The following is a 23,098-nucleotide window of genomic DNA, read 5'->3' as shown; positions in this document are numbered from 1 at the left end:
CACATATTCTTGTTTTTTTTTTGCTTAGTGAACCTGTTACCAGATGTCCTGACCTTGATGATAAAAGTGTTAGGAGCTTTAGAGTCACTGAATATGCTGTAGTCTTGAATAGTGCCCTGGCAAGGGGCAGAGTTTAGATGCGCTACCTTAAAAGCTGCGTGTAATTATCAAAATGGGGGGCTTGAGTTCTTTAGCCACTTGAATCAGATTTACTTTTGTAAGTGATGCTTTTCTAATTGTTATCTGGATGGTTTTTGTATTCGTTATATTGTAACCTGTAATTTGTATAAATTTACCATCTGTTGTCATTAAAAAAGTGTTCATAATGCCACCTTGGTGTCTCCTCGTTCAATTAATAGTAAGTTGATTAACCTCTTCAGTTTTTTGCATTTGTTTACCTCTCTGTTTATACCATATCAGATATGAACAGAGCTGTTAAGGGTAAGCTTTTGTGCGGGAAATGTAGGCCAGAGATACTCAAGCGGGTGGGGCTGTGAGGGATGCTGAGACAGGAAGGGTTGCAATGGGCCCATGAGAATTGGTGGAGCAGTGGGGGAAAGACAGCAGTTCCTTGCCTTGTGGCTTAAGAAAATTCATTTGGGAGTGAATGGGCTTCAAATACCAATTAAGGAGTGAGGCTGGGAAATACTTGTGGCTACTTCAATTTATTAGACGGCCTCATGCCAGTGCCCTGTTCCTCTGTCCTCTAGGCCACTTGTTGGTTGTACAGTTGACCCTTGAACAACACGAGTTTGGACCGTGTGGGTCCACTTACGCACGGATTTTCTCAGTAGTGAATACTACAGTGCTGAACACTCAGGTTGGTTGAAGCTGCAGATGGGGAACCACAGGTGGGGAGTGTCGAGTTAAAGGATTTTCCACTGAGGGGAGGGTCCAGTCCCTAATCTTCATTGGTTCAAGGGTCAACTGTACTCATTCCAGCTGCTTCCTGTGCTTTGGAGAGTTCTAGCTAGTTCTCAATAATATCCACTCCAAAAAAGATTTGAGACATCTACATATCCAAATGTACAGGTTACATACAATTGTATTTATATACAGAAGTATGCGATGTAAAGTGTGCTGTGAGCTCAGGAGACAGAAACCACTGGAATCTCCTTGTGGGATTTACTGCCCAGACCTAACCCTGGCCTGAGTCAGAAACTCTGGAGGGTGGGGGAAATACATACTTACAACAGGTTGTGCTCTGACGCAGATGGCTTGAAACCACCACTGGACACAGAATTATACATGTATGCTTTTAATGCTGGACTTGATGTTTGTATAAAGCAGGCCTGAAGTAGCAGGCACTTTATTAGGCAAAGGTAGAATCCTGTGTAATGCTATATTGAAAGTTTATAATCAATTTATGGGGTCCTTGACCATATTGACTTTACTTATGTTAACTGAAAACTGGCGTACAGGAGACAGCCCACTTGGAGACAGCTTCAGCGTGCCGAGAAATGGCCACTGGGCTCCTCTGGTGCCTTCCCCACATTTGGAATCCTCACCACCGTGGTCTTAGGAGAGAGGCAAAAACCTAACCCAGGAACTTAAGTGAATTTGGTCTCAATGGTGAAGGAAGTCATGGAGAAAAACCCAAGAAGTGGTTTCCCAGGCATATCTGCTCCATTAATACTGTGATACCCCTGTCCCCAAATATTTTCCCTCTCTCCACTGACATCATTCCACTTCATCTGACACACATCCTGCTGTTCCGCCCACTAAAGATGCATTTAGGTTAACCCTCAGAAGATGCAGGATTTGGGTGGGGAGTAGCTCACCCCTTGCCCCTCAGTTAACATGTCCTTTCAGGGCAGCATCAGGCTGCCTTGAGGGACTGGATGCTAGAAATGAAACTCCCTGTATCTTTCTGCTTCTCACTGTCTTCCCTGTAACTACCTGGATCTGGACCAGCTTCACCCCTCGCCTGCTGCCTCTAACTGCTCTTGGCTGCTCTTTTTGCTTCTGTAGTCATTTTAACACAGAGCAGCTAGAAGGTTTCCTCCTTTAAAAATCTTCGATCAGACATTCCATACCTCTGCTCAAAATCCTCCAAATAACTCCCAGTCTCCCCCAGAGTAGTATCTTGGCTCCATGCATAGCCTAGAAGCAAGGCCTCTGCCCTTTTTCATTCGCTCCCCCTTGGTCAGCATTGGGCAGCCTGTGGGACTACCTTCCCTTCACCAGATCTTCCCTGCTTGCTCTTTGCTCTGCCCTAGATCTTCCCAGGGCTGGCTCCTTCTCACTCTTCAGATCTCAACTCTCCTGTTTCCTCCCTAGAGAGGCCTCCTAATTGAAAGTCACAAGTCCCTCATCACTCTCACAGCACAAAACTTTGATTGAAATGATCTTATTTATTATCTACCTCTCCCTGAAAGCATAAGCTCAGGAGAGTAGGCACTGTCTTCTTCACCACTGAATTCCCAGGGCCTGGCTCTGGTTTTAGTAAGGATATTCTTGGTCAATGGCAAGTAACTGAAAATGCAGTTCAAATGATGGAAATGGCCAGTGATGGGGCTAATCTACTGGCCCAGTTTAATCAGGGTGCCTGCTCCATTTCTCTGCGATTCTCTATGCATATCCTTCTCAGTGCATCGGTGACATCCTCAGGTTTCCCTCTCTCATGAGGACAAAATGATTGCAACCATTCCTGGGCTTTACCAGCACACTGCCGACAGTCATCAAACCTGCGAACAACCCTCTGGGCTTTACTCTGGACTAACTCAGGTGAAACCATCAGAGAAACGATCACTTTGGTCATGCAATGCTAAGCATTGGTGATTTTGTGCCTGGACAAGTGCCCAGTCCCAAACCAATCACTTGGAGATGATGCTGGCTGACTCAGGCCACTCAGTGCCCACCCCTGGGAGAGGTTTGATGGGGTGGGGGTGGTGGGGTTTGATGCTGGTATGGCTCCCAGCATTTTTGGCTGCAGAGTTCCACCAATTTCTTAACTGGATGAGGCAACACACAAGTTCAGATCTGGCCCATTAACACGCACAAAAACAAAGAATGGAAGGGAGGTGGGCGGGAGACTCAGAAGGGAGGAAATTTATTCTAGAACATCATATGGAAAAACCTGAATGAACTTTTTGGCCAACCTTATATGCATATATACAGCTGATTCACTTCGTTGTACAGCACAAACTGACACAACATTGTAAAGCAACTACACCTCAATTACAATTTTTTTTAAAGAAAGCAGAATGATGGTAGAAACAGAATCTGATTTTCTCAGCTATGTGTAAACTATACAAATGCATATTTAAAAGAAAAATGTATGTGGCATAGCCAGACTTTGTTATTTTAAAAATATTCACAATAGAAAATGAAAATGTTTTGGGGCTGTGAAAAATGAAGTCTGTTCACATTTCTCTATTCCATTTCTTCTTGAAAAAATTGTATGTAGGACAGATTGAGAGTATTGTGCCTCTTTTCCCCCTAGTATTTCTACTGCTTTTAGATAGAGACAGTCCTTATCCTCCACACTTTGCTCATTCTTCATTCCCAGTCCACCTTGATCCCAACTTGAATCGCTCAGTCGTAACCGACTCTTTGCAACCCCGTGGACTATACAGTCCATGGAATTCTCCAGGCCAGAATACTGGAGTGGGTAGCCTTTCCCTTCTCCAGGGGATCTTCCCAACCTGGGGAGTGAATCCAGGACTCCCACATTGCAGGTGGATTCTTTACCAGCTGAGCCAGAAGGGAAGCCCAAGAATACTGGAATGGGTAGCCTATCCCTTCTCCAGCAGATCTTCCCGACCCAGGAATCAAACCAGGGCCTCCTGCATTGCAGGCAGATTCTTTACCAACTGATCTATCAGGGAAGCTGCAACTAGAATTAAGGTTATGTAAAAATTGAGTGACCAATAAAATAAAAATAAATAAAAGGTGAGTGGGAAAGGAATAGAAAGCTTAGTAAAATGAGACAAGCAAGAGAAGTTAACCAAGTTCTGACTAACATGGCAAAAGGAGTCAATGGGGAAGGCCACCTGCACTAGGCTGAATTCTAAGATACCCCCCAGAGCCCCATCCCCTGTATACATGCTTGTGTAGTCCCTTTCCCTTGGACTTGAATGAAACCTGCAAATATGGTGGGGGAGTAGCTCCCTTGATGGGGCTACTGTATTAGTTTTCTCAGGCTAACATAAAGTACTGCAGGCCAGGCAGCTTCAACAATTGGAAGTTTATCTTTTTACAGTTCTGGAGGCTAGAAGGCAGAGATCCAGGTGTTGGCAGGGTTGGTGCCTTCTGAGGTCTCTCTCCTTAACTTATAGACGGCTGTCTTCTCCCTGTGCCTTCACGTGCTCTTCCCTATGTGGGTGTCTGTGTCATCATCTCTTCTTTTAAGGACACCAGACATATTGGATTAGGGCTCATTCTAATTACATCTTTGTAACTCAATCATCTCCCAAAGACCCTGTCTCCAAACCTAGCTGTATTCTGAGGTTCCAGGAATTAGGATAGCAACATGTGAAGTTAAGGGGAATACATTTCAGCCTGTAACAGTTATGCTGTATCTGTCATGGACAGAATAATAATAATAAAATAATAATAATAATAATGTTCACATGTTAATCCCGGGAACCTGTAAGTATGTTACTTGACTTGGGCAATGGAGACTTAAAAGTGAAGATGAAACGAAGGTTGCTATTTAGGTGACCTTAAGAAGGGGAGAGTATCAAGAATTATCTGGGTGGGCCCAATGTTATCACACAGGTACCCCTAAGATATATTCACTTACTAATTCCTAGAATCTGAATGTTACCTTAAATGGCAGAAGAGTCGAACTTACCTTATATCAGGAAAAATGGGATTAAATTTAGGATCTTGAGAGGATATCCTGGTGGGATAATCTTTGCTAATGCCTGACAACCTAGATACCATCACATGTATCTTTATTTATTTATTTTTCACATGTATCTTTATAAGAAGGAGGCAGAGGGAGTTCGAAACAAACCCATACAGAGGAGAAGCCATGTGAAGACAGCGGCAGAGATTAGAGTGGTGTGGCCACAAACTAAGGACGCCTGCACCTACCAGAAGCTGGGAGAGGCTTCTTGAAACACCCGCTTCCCAGTGGCGGGCTTAAGAGAATTCAGGGGGATCTTCAAGACTTGGTTCTCAACGGCTTGACTCCCACCCCCAGTTTCTGCTGGGGGTGGGCTTTTGTGGTCTGTGCATTTCTGTGTTATTTTAAAAATATGCACAACAAAATGAAAATGTTTTGGGACTGTGAAAAATGAAGTCTGTCCACATTCCTGCATCCCATCTGCAGGCGGAAACCACAGCAAGCAATTTTCTTACATTCTTGTTTGCCCAGCGCCCTGCTCTGTGTCTGACACAGTATGTGTCCAGTGCGTATGTTAGGTGAATGAATTTCATTCCATATTATTTGCCTTTTAAGAATCCTTTCTAGTGAGTTCCACATTTATATATTGTTTCTGTTTCCTCGAGCCCCTGAAGCAGCTGAATCTGCCATAGAAGGGGAGTCCTGGGCGGGGGCAGGAGCAGCCCTGCCAAGGACTTACCCCACATGAGTGGCAGGGAAACTGCCAGAATATGGCCCCATGTTGTTGTTGTTCAGTCGCTAAGTCGTGCCCGACTCTTTGCGACCCCACGGACTGCAGCAAACCAGGCCTCCCTGTCCCTCACTGTCTCCCAGAGTTTGCCCAAGTTCATGTCCATTGAGTCGGTGATATCTGCCCTCAATATGACGTTTGCTGCAGAATGCACATTGTTCATATTTGATATCATTTGAAAATGATTCTTTGATGTCAGAAACAGATGTAGTTTTCATTCTAGAAGGTATTTATTCTTTCTATTAACCCAGTGCGTTTTAAAAGTTCAATTTGTGACAATTCCATAATAATAAGTGATAATTTTTATGTTTTCATCTGTTTCATTAAGCTTTGGTTTTACTAATTTACTTTACTTTTAGTAGTAATTACTCTTTTTTTATAATAACCTTCAGATAACTTGATGATTATGCCCAATCCAAGAGGTTTAGCCACTAGAGTGGCTATTTCAGCGTGACCTTTCTAACCAGAAATGACAGATTTTTTTTTTTTAATTGTGAAAAATATTTAATGAAGCAGAAACAGGTTTATGAAATGGGCATAAAAGGAAGAACAGGTTAAAAATAGAATGTACAAACAGAACAACCAATACATAAAGAATACCAAATTAATTTAAAAACAATTTGGAGGATTTATCCAAAAACATTGCATGATAAGACTGTTATGAAGTGTTGGTTACTTATTCTTATCTTTTTTTTAATTTTATTTATTTATTTTATTTTTTTATTAGTTGGAGGCTAATTACTTCACAACATTGCAGTGGGTTTTGTCATACATTGACATGAATCAGCCATGGAGTTACATGTATTCCTCATCCCGATCACCCCTCCCACCTCCCTCTCCACCTGATTCCTCTGGGTCTTCCCAGTGCACCAGGCCCGAGCACTTGAATGACAGATGTTTTAATCATCACACTGAACTCAAGGAACAAGTTTCTTCAATCCTGGTCACATGTTAAAATATATGTAATTGTTTTAACAAAATAAGCATTAGAATATTGAATATTTAATTATTTTCATAGTGAATATGCAATGTGGTTTTTGGTGCCTAAAGAGGTCTTCTGTCTGTACCAAGTATTAGCTTCTTTGGGGGTGAAGTCATTGTCTTTCATGTTCCAAAGAATATATAGTGGATTTTCTGAGAATCTATCAAACTTTCCCTTGTAAACTGGCCCAGTGGGGTATGTTGAACTTCCTATTCCAAATTCTGTGAGTTGTAAAAGATCATAAACAAAAATTACAGCACATTAAATTTTTTTAATAGACTTAACTTTTTAGAGAAATTTTAGGTTCATAAAATTGAATGGAAAGTACACAGAGTACCTATATACCTCCTCCCCACCAAAACAGCCTCCCCTACCATCAACATTTCAAACCAGAGTGGTATATCCCTCCTGCCTCTGTCCCCCAACCCCCAACTCCTGGCAACCACTGATCTTTTCACTGTCTCCATAGTTTTGCCTTTTCCAGAATGTTATATGGTTGGAATGATGCATTATATAGACTTCAGATTGACTTCTTTCATTTATCAATATCATTGAAGGTTCCTGTATATTTTTTCATGGCTTGATAGCTCATTTCTTTTTGATGCTAAATAATATTCCATTGTCTAGATAGACCAGTTTGTCCACTAGCCCACTGAAGGACATCTTGGGTGTTTCCAAGTTTTGCCAGTTATAAATAAGGCTGATATAAGCAAATCAGCTTTGCTTACACTAATGAGTGTAAGCTTGTGTGGAAATAAGTTTTCAACTCCTTTGGGTAAATGTAAAAGCATGTAATTGCTGGTTTGTATGGTAAGAGTATATTTAGCTTTGTAAGAAACTGCCAAACTGTTTCCCAGAGTGGCGGTACCATTTTGAATTTCCAGCAGTAACAAATGAGAGTTCCCGTTGCTCCACATCCTTGCCAGCATCTGGTGTTTCTGTTAGATTTTGGCCCTTCTGATAAGTGTACAGTGGTATCTCATGGTTTTATTTTGCAGTTCCCTAATGACCTATGACATTGAGATTTTCATGTGTTTATTTTCCATTTGTATATCTTCTTTGGTAAGGTGTTAAAGCACATCTTTATAATAAATGCTTTAATAAAGATTAAAAATCTGACAAACTTTTCAAACCCTTTTTAGAAGTCTTCCTGTTCATTTGGCTGTTACTTCCCATTATCATTTATAAGAAACATTTTGTAAAATCTAAAGTCCAGCAACTAAATATACAGTTGATGCTAACAACGTGAGGGTTAATCTGTGGACCATGCAGTATTGTACTATTTACTACTAAAGAATATTTGTGTGTAAGTGGACCTGTGCATTTCAAAGCTACGTCATTCAAGGGTCAACTGTTTAAATTAAGAATGCCCAATTTGGGAGAAGTGCATTGGGAAAGGAGACAGAAGTTATAAATTCTGGTTTCTTCTTGCTACCAAATGTTTCATCTTGGGCAGGTCACTTCCCTTTCTTAATCTCTGTCTTCTATAAAGTAAGGGTAATGGCTAAGATTCAACTATAGCTTTCTTTTATTTTTGTGTTTTTTGTCAGTCACTATAGCAGCCCCATCAATATAGAAATATTTGAGCCTCTTGATTGCCTCATGGTAAAGTTTATATTATCATCTTGAAATTTTTTGTAACTTTGTTCTATACTGAAATGAAGAGCTTAGAATGAGGCTGAAACCTAGCAACCAGCTCTCCTGAAATGCCTCATTGAATGTGTTGTATGTAGAATGTATCAGGGGAGAGCATATACAGCGAAAATGGTAACCATGCTTCGGCATTAATTTCATTTGGTGACTCACCAACTCTGTCATCCAAGGATGGCATTGATCTAAATTGTGACCTTTTCTTCTATCTCATATTATTAGAATAATGCCAGTAAAAGGGCAGTGACTCACCACTGGAACAGATTCTTCTTGAGAAAATTAGCAGAGCTTTGTCATGGAAATCTTGGTCACAGGGTCTTTTATTAACTTCACCTGGTGAGTAAGCCCATCCTTTGCCCAGCTAGTTAAGGGCCTCTTTTATAATACATCCTGTGGATTCAATCTAGTCTAACCATATTATTTTGTTGATGCTCTCCTCTTCTGGCTGTCATTTAGGCTTTGAAGGCACAAAGTAATTTTTCACCAAATCAGTTGTTATTTGTCATCACCTCTGTAATTTGAAGGGGCTTAGGGGGTTTGTTTTGCACTCTAGACTAGTTTTCATACACAGTTTGTGGAGACAAATCCCTTTATGGATGTATATTAATTGTGTGTCTGTACTTGTAGAAGTGGATACTTGATGACAAGAGTGTTGAAATTATTGTATTTTCAGTTACCAAATGAGCACGTTAGGAGTTTGGGTATTAAAAATAAGACCTTGTAATTAGACACAATTTGCTTATTATGTCAATATACCCTGGTCTTATTCAATTATATGTCGTGGCAATGTTTAACAAGTATAATAATTATCACTTGTGTTTAATTTAATCCACACTTCTCTAGCCTACCAAATTCTAGAAGGCCATTGGGCATAACTGGTTCTATTCCTCCAACAGAAAATTGCACATATTTGAAAACTTGGTAAATACCTCACACAACTAGAAGCAACCATCACGTGATCATCTGGTCTCCCTCTTCATTGTGCAGTTGAGGCCTAGAAGGGGGGAAGTATAATCGCTTGCTGAAGGTCACACAGCAAGCCATGGAAAAGGTGAGACAGCTCTCAGTTCCCCAGCTCCCAGACCAGCCCCTTGGGATCGCAGTAGTCCCTCTGAATCAAAGTCTCTGGGGATAACAGTGAGTGTTCAAGAGAGTGTTAAATGATATTCTTTCTGTGCCATCTGCTTGAGACGCCTGTAGTATATTTAGAAACATTGCTTTTCCAAGTGGTCACAGCATATAAAGGCTGGAACTTAAAGCAGGTAAATGAAGATGTTTTAAAAATCCCTCTCTGTGGTCCCTCTTGATCTTACCATGTAAGTCTCCTTAAGTGTGAGGGAAATTATAGATGAATGACCAACTTCCCCCCAAGCTGGGGAACTGCTGGATGAATTGTGACTTAGTCACAGAACGGCAAAAGTGAATGAACCAACTTTACATGTATTTATATAAACATGGATAATATTGAGGGGGAAAAAGGAAGTTGAAAATAGAATATATATACACACACACACACACATATATATATATATATATGAAGATAGTTGTATTCTGTACATATTTGGAAGGATGAGTCAATGAACTGGGTGTTGGGGAAATCATTGAATCAAGCAGGACCTCAAGGTTTCTGGCTGGGACAACTAAGAGTCATTCCAGGAAATGGGGCAAATGCAGTTTGGTGTAGAGATGAGAAGCGTCTCAATGTCCTGTTTCACCATATTTTCAGGTAATGGGGTGAGAAAATAAAGCCGAGGCAGTGTTTTTGCTTAAAAGAGCTATAACTCAAGGTGATATTTTTCTACTCTATAGAAATAGTTGTTACCAAAACAGATTCATTTTGCCCAGCCATGCAGCAAGCCAAAATGCTGACACCAAGGTTTGCAACAAACAGAGGGTTTTTTTAAGAGGCAGTCAAGTAAGGAGATGGGAGAACAAGTTTAAGGTCCGCCTCCCTGAAGGCCAGGGCCTCGGGGCATTTATGGGATACAGAATAAAAAGCAGGGTAATCTGAGAATGGGAAGCAAGGGACAAGGTGATTGGGGAAAAAAGTGTGGGAAAAAAAGCTGTTCAGGGCAGGTATAACTAAGTTCCAGGCCTCTGCATGTTCAAAAATGGAGGTGCTTAGCAGGATTTGAGGGTGGAGTTTTTGGCCCTATGACGTCAAAAGGTCCCAGTTGGAGGGTCAGTGGTCCTATCTAGTCTTAACTCACTCAGCTCCAATTAGATATGGCTGACTCCAAGCTCCTGGAAAACAACGTAGGCAAACATGTTATTTAGGCTACCTGCCACTTGGAGGACCTGCAAGTCTTTTGTAGCCACAATTTAAATGACCTTGGTTAGTGAAGGCCAGTGAAATGGATTTGACTAACGGTTACCCACAGGTTCAAAGTAATTCATGAGTAAGTGGAACCATGTCATATATGGGTGCACCATTTTGCAGTTTACAAAGTGCTTTCACATCCACTTTTCAAGCTGGCTGTCACCTCTGGAAGTTGGTACAACAGGATCCATTCTCATATTCCAGAAGTGGAAACTGGGATGCAGAGAGTGTAAGTCCAAAGGCTGGAATAGAAGGTGTGTCCTCTCTTCCTAGGTCAGCAGAGGGCTGTTAAAACTGAGCTTTGTCTTTCATGGGCAATATGTTTGCTTTTCTTTACCTTTGACGTGCTTCTAGCCAAGAATCCACTTGGGTTTTCTCCTCTTTTAATATTACATACAAACTTTATGTTATTTTACATTTTAAAATCTCCTCTTATTATTTTAATATTTCTACATTAAAAAAGCAGACAGTAATTGTGTTGTTCACTTATTTTTAGACAATTTCACCTAAGTGTTTTGAATCATCTCTAAAAGCTTATTTCCACAGCACATAACAAAATTAATTAAATTGCTTTTTGAAGCAAAGCTACTTTGTTTCCCACTGAAACATGACTCATGAGGTCCGACTGAGGCTCATTTATATTCCTCCCCCAGCAAGTAATTTAAATGTGAGTTATATAGAAAGGAAAAGAAAGAAAGAACAAGGAAAACAAACACACAAACAAAGAAAACTTTCCCTGGCTTGTCTCTTTGGCAAGTTTTCCTGGAGGTGGAGCTACCTGGGAGAAAGCTCCCGTGGTTCTTTCAGTACCAAACATTCTTATTGATAACAGTCCTGGTAACCGGCATCTCCACGTCCTGGGTTGTGTAAATGGACCAGGGAAGGTAGATTTTGGCCCAATCTGAGGAAACATTTTCTGGTCTGCTGAGATGCCCAGTGTTGACACCACCTGCTTTGAGTGGCAGTGAGCTTCTTGAAACATGGATGTAGCCATGGCTGCTTGGTGGTGGTGGTGATGGGGTGGGTAAAGGATTTTCTTGTTAACAGTGCATGGTCTGGAAGGAATAGCAGGGAGCCCAGCCAATCTGAACCATGAGACACTAGTGCAAGGTCAGGCTGGGTAGTAAGATGTGGCAGGATGATGGGGTATCTTGAGCTGAAACGATATCCTGAACAAGAAAACACGTGTGTAAACAATCACTTTTTATTTTATCTAGAACTTTTCGGCTCTTGGAAACATAGCACCTAGCATGCAACAGACACATCATGAATGTTTGCTGAATGCTCACCTACAGGGCTTAGGAAGGGGAGAAGTGATGGAATGAATGAGCTAGTGCTTGACCCAGCATGGTGGATGGCAGAGCAGTGGAAGGGATTCACAATGCCCTTATGTGTACTTTTGAAGGCTGGCTTGGAACTGAGGGGAACTTGGAGCCTGTGTTCTATCTGAATATTGTGGCTTCACAACAAATCTGTGTTTTTTCAGTGATAGGCCAAGTAGGCATTTATTTCACCTTGTGCTTATTCTGGTGGTGGTGGGTGTTGAGAGACTGTCCAAGCAGCCTTTCTGGTTTTCTGTCTGTTTTTCCCAAAAGCCAGTAAAGCAAGTCCACTGAGATATACTACCATGTCCCTCCTAACTGTCCTGCTGCCCCCAAATCCCTCCCACCCCACCCCATCCCCGCCCACCAATGTACACATTGGGTTTTCACACCAACAGCAGAAACACAATCAGTTCATTTCCCTGTTTTTTGTTGAGACCTATTGTGCTCCTGGCTACGGTGAATTTCACTGATAGAAAGGGAAGGAGGACCCTCAGAGAGGGTGGCTATGTGATTGATAGGGGTGGGCATGGGTGGCTCGATTTCTTTCAGAAAGCACGAGACATCCACAGAGCCCTACTTAGAGTCTATTTCTCCTTGATTTTTAGCAACACAAGGCCAGGTAACCCCCAGGGACTGAAGGGACATGGAGATGATTTGGGTCCACGTTTATTTTTCCATTTTTAGAGGCATGCCTCATGGATGAGCTCAATGTGATACACATTGGGGAATGCATATCACACGTTTCAAGGGACATTTTGTCTACTTCCCATAATCACTCTGGGCCTTAATGACCTCAGGGTGAGCAGAGACAAGACTGGCCTGTGGCACCCATGTAGGTGGGTTTGCTGTGGGGGTGAGTTCAGGGTGCCCTTATTGAGATTATGACACCTATTTTCTAATGTCTGGTGCTCATTTTGAAATCGATTTTGGAAACTGTACCCAAACAAAATGAAAATCTCCTCCTGTGACAAGCAGGACCACTTTGTAAAACCACAGATGTCACTGAAAGGCTACATTCTGCAGAAAAAAACTGCAATGTAAAAATATGAGCCTCTAATAGAACCACCACTGAGTCTGCACCTATTTTATGTGGCTTCCAGCCACAGCACAATTACCTCCTGAGCTCTTTGCTAACAACATTAATTACCTGCAGGCCCTCAGACAGACAGACAAATCCAAGTCAGAATGCTTTTCCAGGTTCAACACTTTAAGGTGAGCAGAAACATTGCTTTTATCATTTCCACTGGCCAAACAAGCTTGAAAAGAAACCTCCGATTTCCATATCTACAGAAAACACTTTTTCCCAAGTCAGAAAACATAATAGCCACCAGACAATAGGAATTAGCTACAAATCTTGCTTATTTTTCTAAGTCCAACATTTTATCTTACTGATAATAAATAAAAGAGTGTTTCATAATAGAATAAAGACCCCCCCCATTATTCCTTAATCTTTTATTAATCTCCTTATTATGAATGAGGGAAATATGCTAAAAAAGATATTATTGCTCTTTCTGCTTCCATAATAAACAACAGTAATTTTATGGTGGAATGTATTCCCTCTTCTCTACAGGGAATGACTTATTTGCTTCAGGACTGAACAAAATGAGAAATTATGACATCACTGAATTCACTTTTAAAATTAATATGAAGCGCCTGTCACAAAAATATGGATCTTCCCAGTGGGGGAAAATGTGACTAATATCAAATGAATCAGAAATCCGAAATGTCAGGCTGTCATTTACCTGAGCAGTTTGTTTTGGTTCTGTACAAGGGAGCCTGGAAGGCAATAGGCAATTGGGAATAGAAGCATGGAGATAAACAAACAAGGCCAAAAATCAAAATAAAAAACAAGAAACCATTGCCACCCAATTCTTATGAGCTGGCCATATTTTCACTGACTTGTTACCTGAGTACAGAATCAACAAATCTGCTGCCGAGATCACAGAATCTTAGAACTTAAAGAACCCAGAAGTTTCTTAACAGTCTTCATTTCTTTCTTTCTTTTTTTAAACAGAATATCTTTCCCTACCAAAATTTAATATCATTATGGGAAAGTTTGGTGAGCACAGCTATTCTGGCTGAAGTGCACATGTGTGTGTGTGTGTACTGGTCGGCTGAGGGATGTTCTTTCATACTCATCCCCACTACACCCACCCACAGCCTCTAGAACCTTCCCAGGAAACTCAAGGCCTTGAGGAGCTAGGGGAACAGACTCAATCCATCCCAGAGTCCTCTGGTGTTGGATGGCCCAGAGTCTCTGAGGTGGCCCAGGATAGGCCTGAGGTCACCCAGGGAAACCAAAGCCACATTAGAGCGGGGCTCCTGAGCTGAGTTGTGTATCTCTCCCCATGTTCACTTTTTCTTGGCCTCTCTGCCTGAGGACAGTTTGCTACTGAAGGGTATTACTATCATTAGCTGGTCTCGCATTTCAGATGTTAAGAAACTTCCCTGCTCTGCTGTTCATCTGTGGTTCTTTGGTCCTTGATTAATTTCATGACATTTATTATAGAAATGAAGCTTAGATGTTTGAAGCATCCCTCCTTGTTAATTTTCCCTTTTCATAATATAAATATCATTCAAGACCCAATTAAAATGTCCCCAATTTTTTCAGTAAGGAAAGACCGTTTATGATGCAACTTTGCCATATGTTCTTGTCCCAAATGCTTGTCATATCAATTAAATTGTTCACAACTGTTTGGAATGTAGAAGCCTTGGCAGAGTTGGGCAGTCATATTTCAGAGCCTGAATACACAGCATTATTTGGTCTGCTTGTATGGGTGATGGTAAAGGAGCCAACTTAGATACGGATCATGCGCTATTTTTAGTGCATTTCTGAGACATTATTAATTGAATTCAGTTGATCTCTGCTTCAACTTGGCCTGCCATCATTTAATTGCTGAAACCTAGGACAGAACTAAAGGTTACCAAAACAAAGTTCAATTTGTTGGTCAGTCTACTGTCTTGAAACCAAATAGCATAGTAAATAACATCCCACCAGTTTAGTTCTCTCACTAGGAGAAAGTGATAGTTACTCAGTCGTGTCCAACTCTTTGTGACTTCATGGACTATAGTCCACCAGGTTCCTCTGTCCATGGAATTCTCCAGGCAAGAATACTGGAGTGGGTTGCCACTCCCTTCTTCAGAGGATCCTCCTGAATCAGTGATTGAACCCTTGTCTCTTGCATTGCAGGCAGACTCTTTGCCATCTGAGCCACCAGGGAAGTCCCTCACTAAGAGAACCACTAAATAAATAGGTGCTGTGCCATGGCCACTCCTCGATTCTGGAGCTATTCCAAAGAAAGTTGCCAGAGTCTGGGCCAGAGGTGCAGCTGACTCAGCCCTCACCATCCATAATGCCCTTTCTCCTCCCAGGACAGCCTCACAAAGCTGTAAAGGAACCCAGCCATTAACACCAGCTGGCTTGGCTGTAAGTTAGCAATGCCATTCATTTCCATTGCAACCACACCAAGTGCCTGTGTTTTACCAGGCCCTGTACATGGAAACATCAGTATTGAGACAGATGGGACATGGCACCATCTGAATACACTGAGGGCTGGAAGGACAGAGACATAGACAAGCAGGTCAGTATTATGTGGAAATCACACCAAAGGAGGTAGGGACAGGGTGCTTTGGCCCACGAGAACGAAGCGGCTAACTCAGGCTGCAAGGCAAGAGCAGCAAAATCAGGGAATAGCGAGGGCAACTGGGAATCAGTGATGGCTGGGCTGAGTCTTTCATAAAAATTTAAACATATCATTTGTTTTTATTATCAGAGGATATATATTCATTGTAGAAAACAATGACTCCTTCCAAAGAGAAAAAAAAAAAATTACAAAAACCACCACCAGAGGTAACCACTGCTTACACTTAAAGTCTATCTGAAGTTTAGTCTTTCTATCATCTACCTATGCATGTGACACAAGTGCTTAAAAATGTGCAGATAGAGTGACTGATTTGTTGCTTCCTTTTAAAAAAAACTAGCAGCACACAACAAATGCTTTTTCATGTCATTAAATATTCTTCCACAAAATATTTCATTGTATGAGGTACCATGATTGCCTTAACCAGTTCTCCATTATGAGTATTTAAATTATTGCAGCATTTTCACTATTATTAACTATGGTGAATATCCTTACACTTCAGTCTTTTTGTGCATCTATAATTATTTCCTTAGCACAAATTCCTGGAAAAGTGCTGGGTGGGTGTTCTGCACATTTTAAGACTGAATACCAACCAGCAGTGTGTGAAAGTTTCCATTTTCTCCCACTCTTGCTGATGCTAAGGTGCTTCAAAAACTATTAACCTGGTGAAAATATAAATATCTCTGGGGACTTCCCTGGTGGTACAGTGGTTAAGAATCCACCTTTCAATGTAGTGAATGCGGGTTCGATTCCTGATCAGGGAACTAAGACGCCACATGCCTTAGGGCAACTAAGCCCTTGCAGCAACTAAGAAATTAAAAGTAATAAAATGTAGTCTATTATGTAGTCTATTATCTGAGAAATCATCACACCACCTTGATGTTATCTCAAAGGAGGTAGCTTAACCTTTTTTTTTCCTCTGAGTTTCAGCAACATCAATGTAGAGTGACTTGATTTCTCAGATAGTAGACTACATTTCATTACTTCTTGTGAGAGAATGGCTAATGAGATAAGACACTGAGCTCTTACTCTGTGCCCAGTGATAAGAGCACAAGTGCTGTCTCAGTGCCCTGGGATGTAGAGCCTGTTTAAATTATGAGGAAATGCAGAGTCTAAGAAGAAGTAAAGTAACTTGTCCAAGGTCACACAGTTGGTATGTGGCTGAGCCTGGCTCAAGATGTTCAGTTCAGTTTAGTTCAGTTGCTCAGTCATGTCCTACTCTTTGTGACCCCATGGACTGCAGCATGCCAGGCCTCCCTGTCCATCACCAACTCCCGGAGTTTACTCAAACTCAATTCCATTGAGTTGGTGATGCCATCCAACCATCTCATCCTCTCTTGTCCCTTTCTCTTCCTGCCTTCAATCTTTGCCAGCATCAGGGTCTTTTCAAATGAGTCAGTTCTTCGTATCAGGTGGCCAAAGTATTGGAGTTTCAGCTTCACCATCAGTCCTTCCAATGAATATTCAGTACTGATTTCCTTTAGGATGGACTGGTTGGATCTCCTTGCAGTCCAAGGGACTCTCAAGAGTCTTCCCCAACACCGTAGTTCAAAAGCATCTATTCTTCGGCCCTCAGCTTTCTTTATAGTCCAACTCTCATATCCAAGGGACTCTCAAGAGTCTTCTCCAACAACACAGTTCAAAAGCATCAATGTTTCAGTGCTCAGCTTTCTTTAGAGTGCTAACTCTAAAATCCCTGCCCACAATGAGTGCTCAGTGGTGAGAAAAAGCCAGAGCAGTGGAACTCGGGCTGGGATGGTGGCAGGCAAGATTGTGGTTAGGCAGGATGGCTGATCTTAGATTGTTAGAATGCGTGATCATTAGTAGTGCCACCTAAGTTTGTTCACTGTGACCAATCATGATACAATGGTATTAAGTGAGCAATACTTACAAAAGTAAAAGATGGTTGACTATTTCCTTTCCCATGTTAGCGAAGTTTTCAGTTATTATTTCTTCAAATATTTTCTCAGGTCGTTTCTCTCTCTCTTCTTCTGGGACCCCTATAATGCGAATGTTGGTGTGTTTACTGTTGTCCTAGAAGTCTCTTAGGCTGTCTTAATTGCTTTTCATTCTTTTTTCTACATTCTGTTCTGTGGCAATGATTTCCACCATTCTGTCCTCCAGGTCATTTATCTGTTGTTCTGCCTCAATTATTCTGCTATTCATTCCTTCTAGTGTATTATTCATCTCTGTTTGTATGTTCTTTAGTTCTTCTAGGTCTTTGGTAAACAGTTTTTGCATCTTCTCAATCTTTGCCTCCATTATTTTTCCGAGATCCTGAATCATCTTCACTATCATTATTCTGAATTCTTTTTTTATGAAAGTTTGCCCATCTCCACTTCATTTAGTTGTTTTTCTGGGGGTTATCTTGTCCCTTCACATGGGACAAAACTTTCTGCTTTTTCATGCTGATTAACTGTCTGTAATGTGTTTTTTTTTCCCTCAAAAAAGTGAAAAGAAAAGAAGAGAAGCTAAAGACAAAGGAGAAAAGGAAAGATATATCCATCTGAATGCAGAATTCCAAAGAATAGCAAGGAGAGATAAGAAAGCCTTCCTCAGTGATCAATACAAAGAAATAGAGGAAAACAATAGAATGGGAAAGACTAGTGATCTCTTCAAGAAAATTCAAGATACCAAGGGAACATTTCATGCAAAGCTACCACAAAATTGTACTCAGCTCACATGCTAGTAAAGTAAAGCTCAAAATTCTCCAAACCAGGCTTCAACAGTACATGAACCGAGAACTTCCAGATGTTCAAGCTACATTTAGAAAAGGCAGAGTTGGATCCCAGAAAAAGCAAGAGAATTCCAGAAAAAATCTACTTCTGCTTTATTGATTACGCCAAAGCCTTTGACTGTGTAGATCTCAACAAACTGTGGAATACTCTTTAAGAGATGGGAATACCAGACCACTTTACCTGCCTCCTGAGAAATCTGAATGCAGGTCAAGAAGCAACAGTTAAAATCGGCCATGGAACAACAGACTGGTTCCAAATTGGGAAAGGAGTACATCAAGGCTGTATATTGTCACCCTACTTATTTAACTTATATGCAGAGTACATCATGTGAAATGCCAGGCTGGATGAAGCACAAGCTGGGATCAAGATTGCCAGGAGAAATATCAATAACCTCAGATATGCAGATGATACCACCCTCATGGCAGACAGTGAAGAGGAACTAAAGAGCCTCTTGATGAAAGTGAAAGAGGAGAGTGAAAAAGTGGGCTTACACCTCAGCATTCAAAAAACTAAGATCATGGCATCTGGCCCCATCACTTCATGGCAAATAGATGGGGAAACAATGGCAACAATGACAGACCTTATTTTCACGGGTTCCAAAATCACTGCATATAGTGACTGCAGCCGTGAAATTAAAAGACACTTGCTCCTTGGAAGAAGAGATGTGACCAACCTAGACAGCATATTAAAAAGCAGAGACATTACTTTGCCAACAAAGGTCCATTTAGTCAAAGCTATGGTTTATCCAGTAGTCATGTGTGGATATGAGAGTTGGACTATAAAGAAAGCTGAGTGCCAAAGAACTGATGCTTTTGAACTGTGATGTTGGAGGAGACTCTTGAGAGTCCCTTGGACTGCAAGGCAATCCAACCAGTCCATCCTAAAGGAAATCAGTACTGAATATTCATTGGAAGGACTGATGGTGAAGCTGAAACTCCAATACTTTGGCCACCTGATACGAAGAACTGACTCATTTGAAAAGACCCTGATGCTGGGAAAGATTGAAGGCAGGAAGAGAAGGGGACAAGAGAGGATGAGATGGTTGGATGGCATCACCGACTCAATGGAATTGAGTTTGAGTAAACTCCGGGAGTTGGTGATGGGCAGGGAGGCCTGGCATGCTGCAGTCCATGGGGCCACAAAGAATCAGACACTACTGAGTGACTGAACTGAACTGAATGTGGGTTTTTAGTCACTGTGGGACTGTGGTTTTCTTCTTGCTTCTTCTGTCTGCCCTCTGATGGAGGAGGCATCTCATTGCAGCTTCTTCTTTATCTTTGGACAGGAGGTGTCTTTTTTTGGTGCATTCCAGCATCCTCCTGTTGATGGTTGTTCAACAGCTTGCTGTGATTTTGGTGTTTTGGCAGGAAGAGATGAGCAGACATCCTTCTACTCCACCATCCTTCCCTCTCTTTTGACAGCACCTCCTCATTTGGTCTCTAGTTAGAAAGCCGTAAGACTCATTCGGCAGATGTCCTCACTTATCTTCTTAACACTCATTGCCTTTCTGATCTGATTCAAAATCATGGCTTTTCAAACCCTTCATGTGCTCCTCCCAAACTGATATTCCAACCCAGGCCTCTTCCTTGATCCCTAGACTTGTACACTTGACTATGAACTTTGCATAGACTCGCAATGTACAAGACACCTCACATCCAACCCCTAGTCATCTTCCTTCAACCCATTCCTCTCGTCAACTTCTACATCTCCATAAAGAGCAGTTGCTCAGGCCAAAACCTTGGAGCTTAAAATTTATCACTTTCTCCAAGCCCGTGTCTCATCCAGCAACATGTTGTGTCCTGATTTCCTATTATAGCCACTTCTCATTCTCACCACATCTTCGACTTCATTCCCTCTCAGCAGTAGCCTCTCTGGCTGGCATCACTACAGTAGCCTCCTGCCCACTCTTCCTGCACATACCCTTATCCTATCCCACCCATCCTCTTCCCCATTGCCAGGTTGGTGTTCTCAAAGTAAAACTGAATTTTGTCCCTCTTCTGCCCAAAACTCTCTCTTAAAGGAAACCCAAAAGTCCTATCTAGTCTTCCTCCCAGTCACCCTACCTCCCCCTCCTGCTTCCTCTCTGATTCTCTTGGGTCCTCTCTCCCTCTTGCCCTCAGTGAGCTGGGTAGGGAGAGGGGATACAATTTGCTTCAAGGAAAAGATCAGGCATGTGTGGTGTAACAGCAGAAATGGCCCACAGGAAACAGAGTGGTTTCTGTGTTCAAGAAGTTTGCTTTCTAAGTATATGGACTCTGGGTGAGGTACCAAACAGGTGTCTCCTCACCATGACTCAGGGATAGCGGGCCACCCAGTGTGTAGGGTGATGGCTGAGATTCTTTTCTAAGTAGACAAAGACACCACGACATGGACGCTTGGGGTGTTGTCACTTCTGCTTGCTTGTTTGGCATTGTATTGAGCCTTTTAATCCCCTAGGTTGTGCCACGGAAAAAACTCTAATATGTAGGCTATGAACACAAAAATTAGAGGCCCGCTTGTGTCAGTTACAATATTCTCAAACCTATTAATAATTTTAAAATAGTCAGTTTAGACGCTAACAGAATCTGGGGTTGACTTGTCCACTGCCCCTTCATTTTGTATATTGGGAGGTGGACTAAGAGCAGTAACCTTACGCTGTGTTACCCGGGGTGTCCCACCCACAGCCCCATGAAGCCCCCTCTTAAACAGTGTTGATAAGACTATTATGATGAAGGCTCCTGGTGATAGTTTGTTTTCTTTTTTTCAGAGAAATTAGTGAAGTGGTCTGAAGGATTTTTCAAGTATCACTGATCTCCAAAATAGTTCACTGTTTTCTAATTTCACATGGGGTTGAAGTATTTATTGTAGAGGCTAAGTGCTCCAATCATCTACAATATGCTTCTTGAAAGGCTTTGATTTAAGGCTTATCAGTTGATTTCTGCCAAGGTGGTATTTTGGAATCAATCTATGTTTTCCGTTGCTGGTAGAATGTGCTGAGCTGTCAGGGGAAGTTTTAAAAGCTCCTAATGGACTAAAAGATTTTTCAACAAAGTAGAAACCATTTCAAAGTATGGAAAAATGGATCAGAAAATAAAATCATTAGAGTAACTTGAAAGTGATTATAGATCCATTGAATCCTGATGGTGTCAGGCTGCAAACTATATGTCGCCCTTCAGACCCAAGGAAGAAACTCAGTCCAGAAACACTATGTGCCCCGGTGCTACTAGACAATGTGGAAGTGATGCTCAGTCTGGCAGGAGTAGAGGAAGCACAAGACATAAATAGGTCTGCAGTCAGGTGTGAGTTGAGGACAGCGTGGGCTTTCGAGTAAGAGCTCCCTGAGTTCAAATCCTGCTGCTAAGATGTCATAATCATAAAACTCAGTAACTTAGTCCAACTTTTCTGAGCCTTGGTTTTCTCATCCATCAGTTAGGGTTAATAATGGTGGTCATTGTGCTGAGCATGTTGTGAGATTCCCTATGTAAAGTCCCTGCACTGAGCACGCATTCAGTAAGTGCTGGTTATTTCCCTTCTCCTGTTCACCTCTCTACACGGTATAATATCAGTGCTCAGAATAAGGCAGTTCATTGGTATCTTCTCATCTGTACCCTCAAAAGGGGGAAATCCATGTGTCCTGAGGGCTGGGCAGGAAGTGACAGAGGAGAAATGCACAGAGGAGGTGGGAACAGATACGGTTGCCATGGTCAGAGGAAGCAAGCACAACGCATCGTTCACGACTTCCCAATGACTTGGCACATAAAGTCCCACTTAGAAAACGCTGTCGTGCGGCACACTGGAGTTAGACTGAGGAGGCTGTTCACAGTTCGAGCTGTACTTCCCACACGTGGAGCCCCTGCCCCGGCCTCTGTGAGCCAATGGAAAGACTGAGGGGATCAACTATGTGAGCCTGTGACTAGTTTGTAGCCCACAGGTTGGAGGGTCTGCTATAGAGAACTTAACAGTTCACTGCCCTAGCCCCCTTTAAGTCCATTTTGGAATGAGATAGAAGGGAATGAATAAGACTCCAAGCAGTCAGTTCCCTAACTCGGCTTTGCAGTGGCCAAAGATGGCTGGTGGCACTGGTTCCTTAGGTATGGTGCCAGAGACTATTAGGGAGGGGGAGCTACGTGTCCATGGAAAGCAAAGGCCAGGTGGACGAATGTTTTCAGTGCCTTCCTCTCACTTTCCCTCCTTCCGTAGGCAAGCTCATCGCACCGGCCTGCTCTAAGTCCTCTTTGCATTGCCCATAATGCTTTGTGCGTCAGTACTCAATAACCATGTGGTGAGTTGGATTGAATAGACAAAGCTACTGGAAAAGGCCCTGGCCTTCAGGTTTGAGCTTATGCTGTGAGCTCAGTTATATTTCTGTTCTTCTTTGCCTATTTCTCCAAATCTTGCTCACTGAGCTCAAGATTCATCTCAAAACATAACCCCCCCCCTTTTTTTTAATTTGTAGCGAAGTATTTACAGTGTTGTGTTACTTTCTACTGCACAGCAAAGTGATTCAGTGATATACATATACAGTCTTTTTCAAATTCTTTTCCATTATGGGTTACCACAGGGTATTGAATATAGTTCCCTGTGCTATGCAGTAGGACCTTGTTGTTTATCCATCCATAATCACTTCCTAGTTCCACTTATACTTGGTCCTAGTGGCCTCTCTCAGTTGAATATGATCCATTGGCTAAGTTTCCGAAGGCAGACCTCTCCTAAAAGAAGTAAAATGAAGGACACGCTGACACCTGCCAAAACATACATGACCCTTGATAGCGCTATGCTCAGTGAAATCAGCCAATCACAAAAGGACAAATATTGTGTAATTCTTCTTATACGAGGGACCTGGAGTAGTAAATTCACAGATACAAGAAGCAGGATGAT

This window comes from Muntiacus reevesi, chromosome X (genome assembly GCF_963930625.1).
Source record: "Muntiacus reevesi chromosome X, mMunRee1.1, whole genome shotgun sequence".
Taxonomy (NCBI): domain Eukaryota; kingdom Metazoa; phylum Chordata; class Mammalia; order Artiodactyla; family Cervidae; genus Muntiacus; species Muntiacus reevesi.
Note: the sequence above shows the minus strand (reverse complement) of the source record.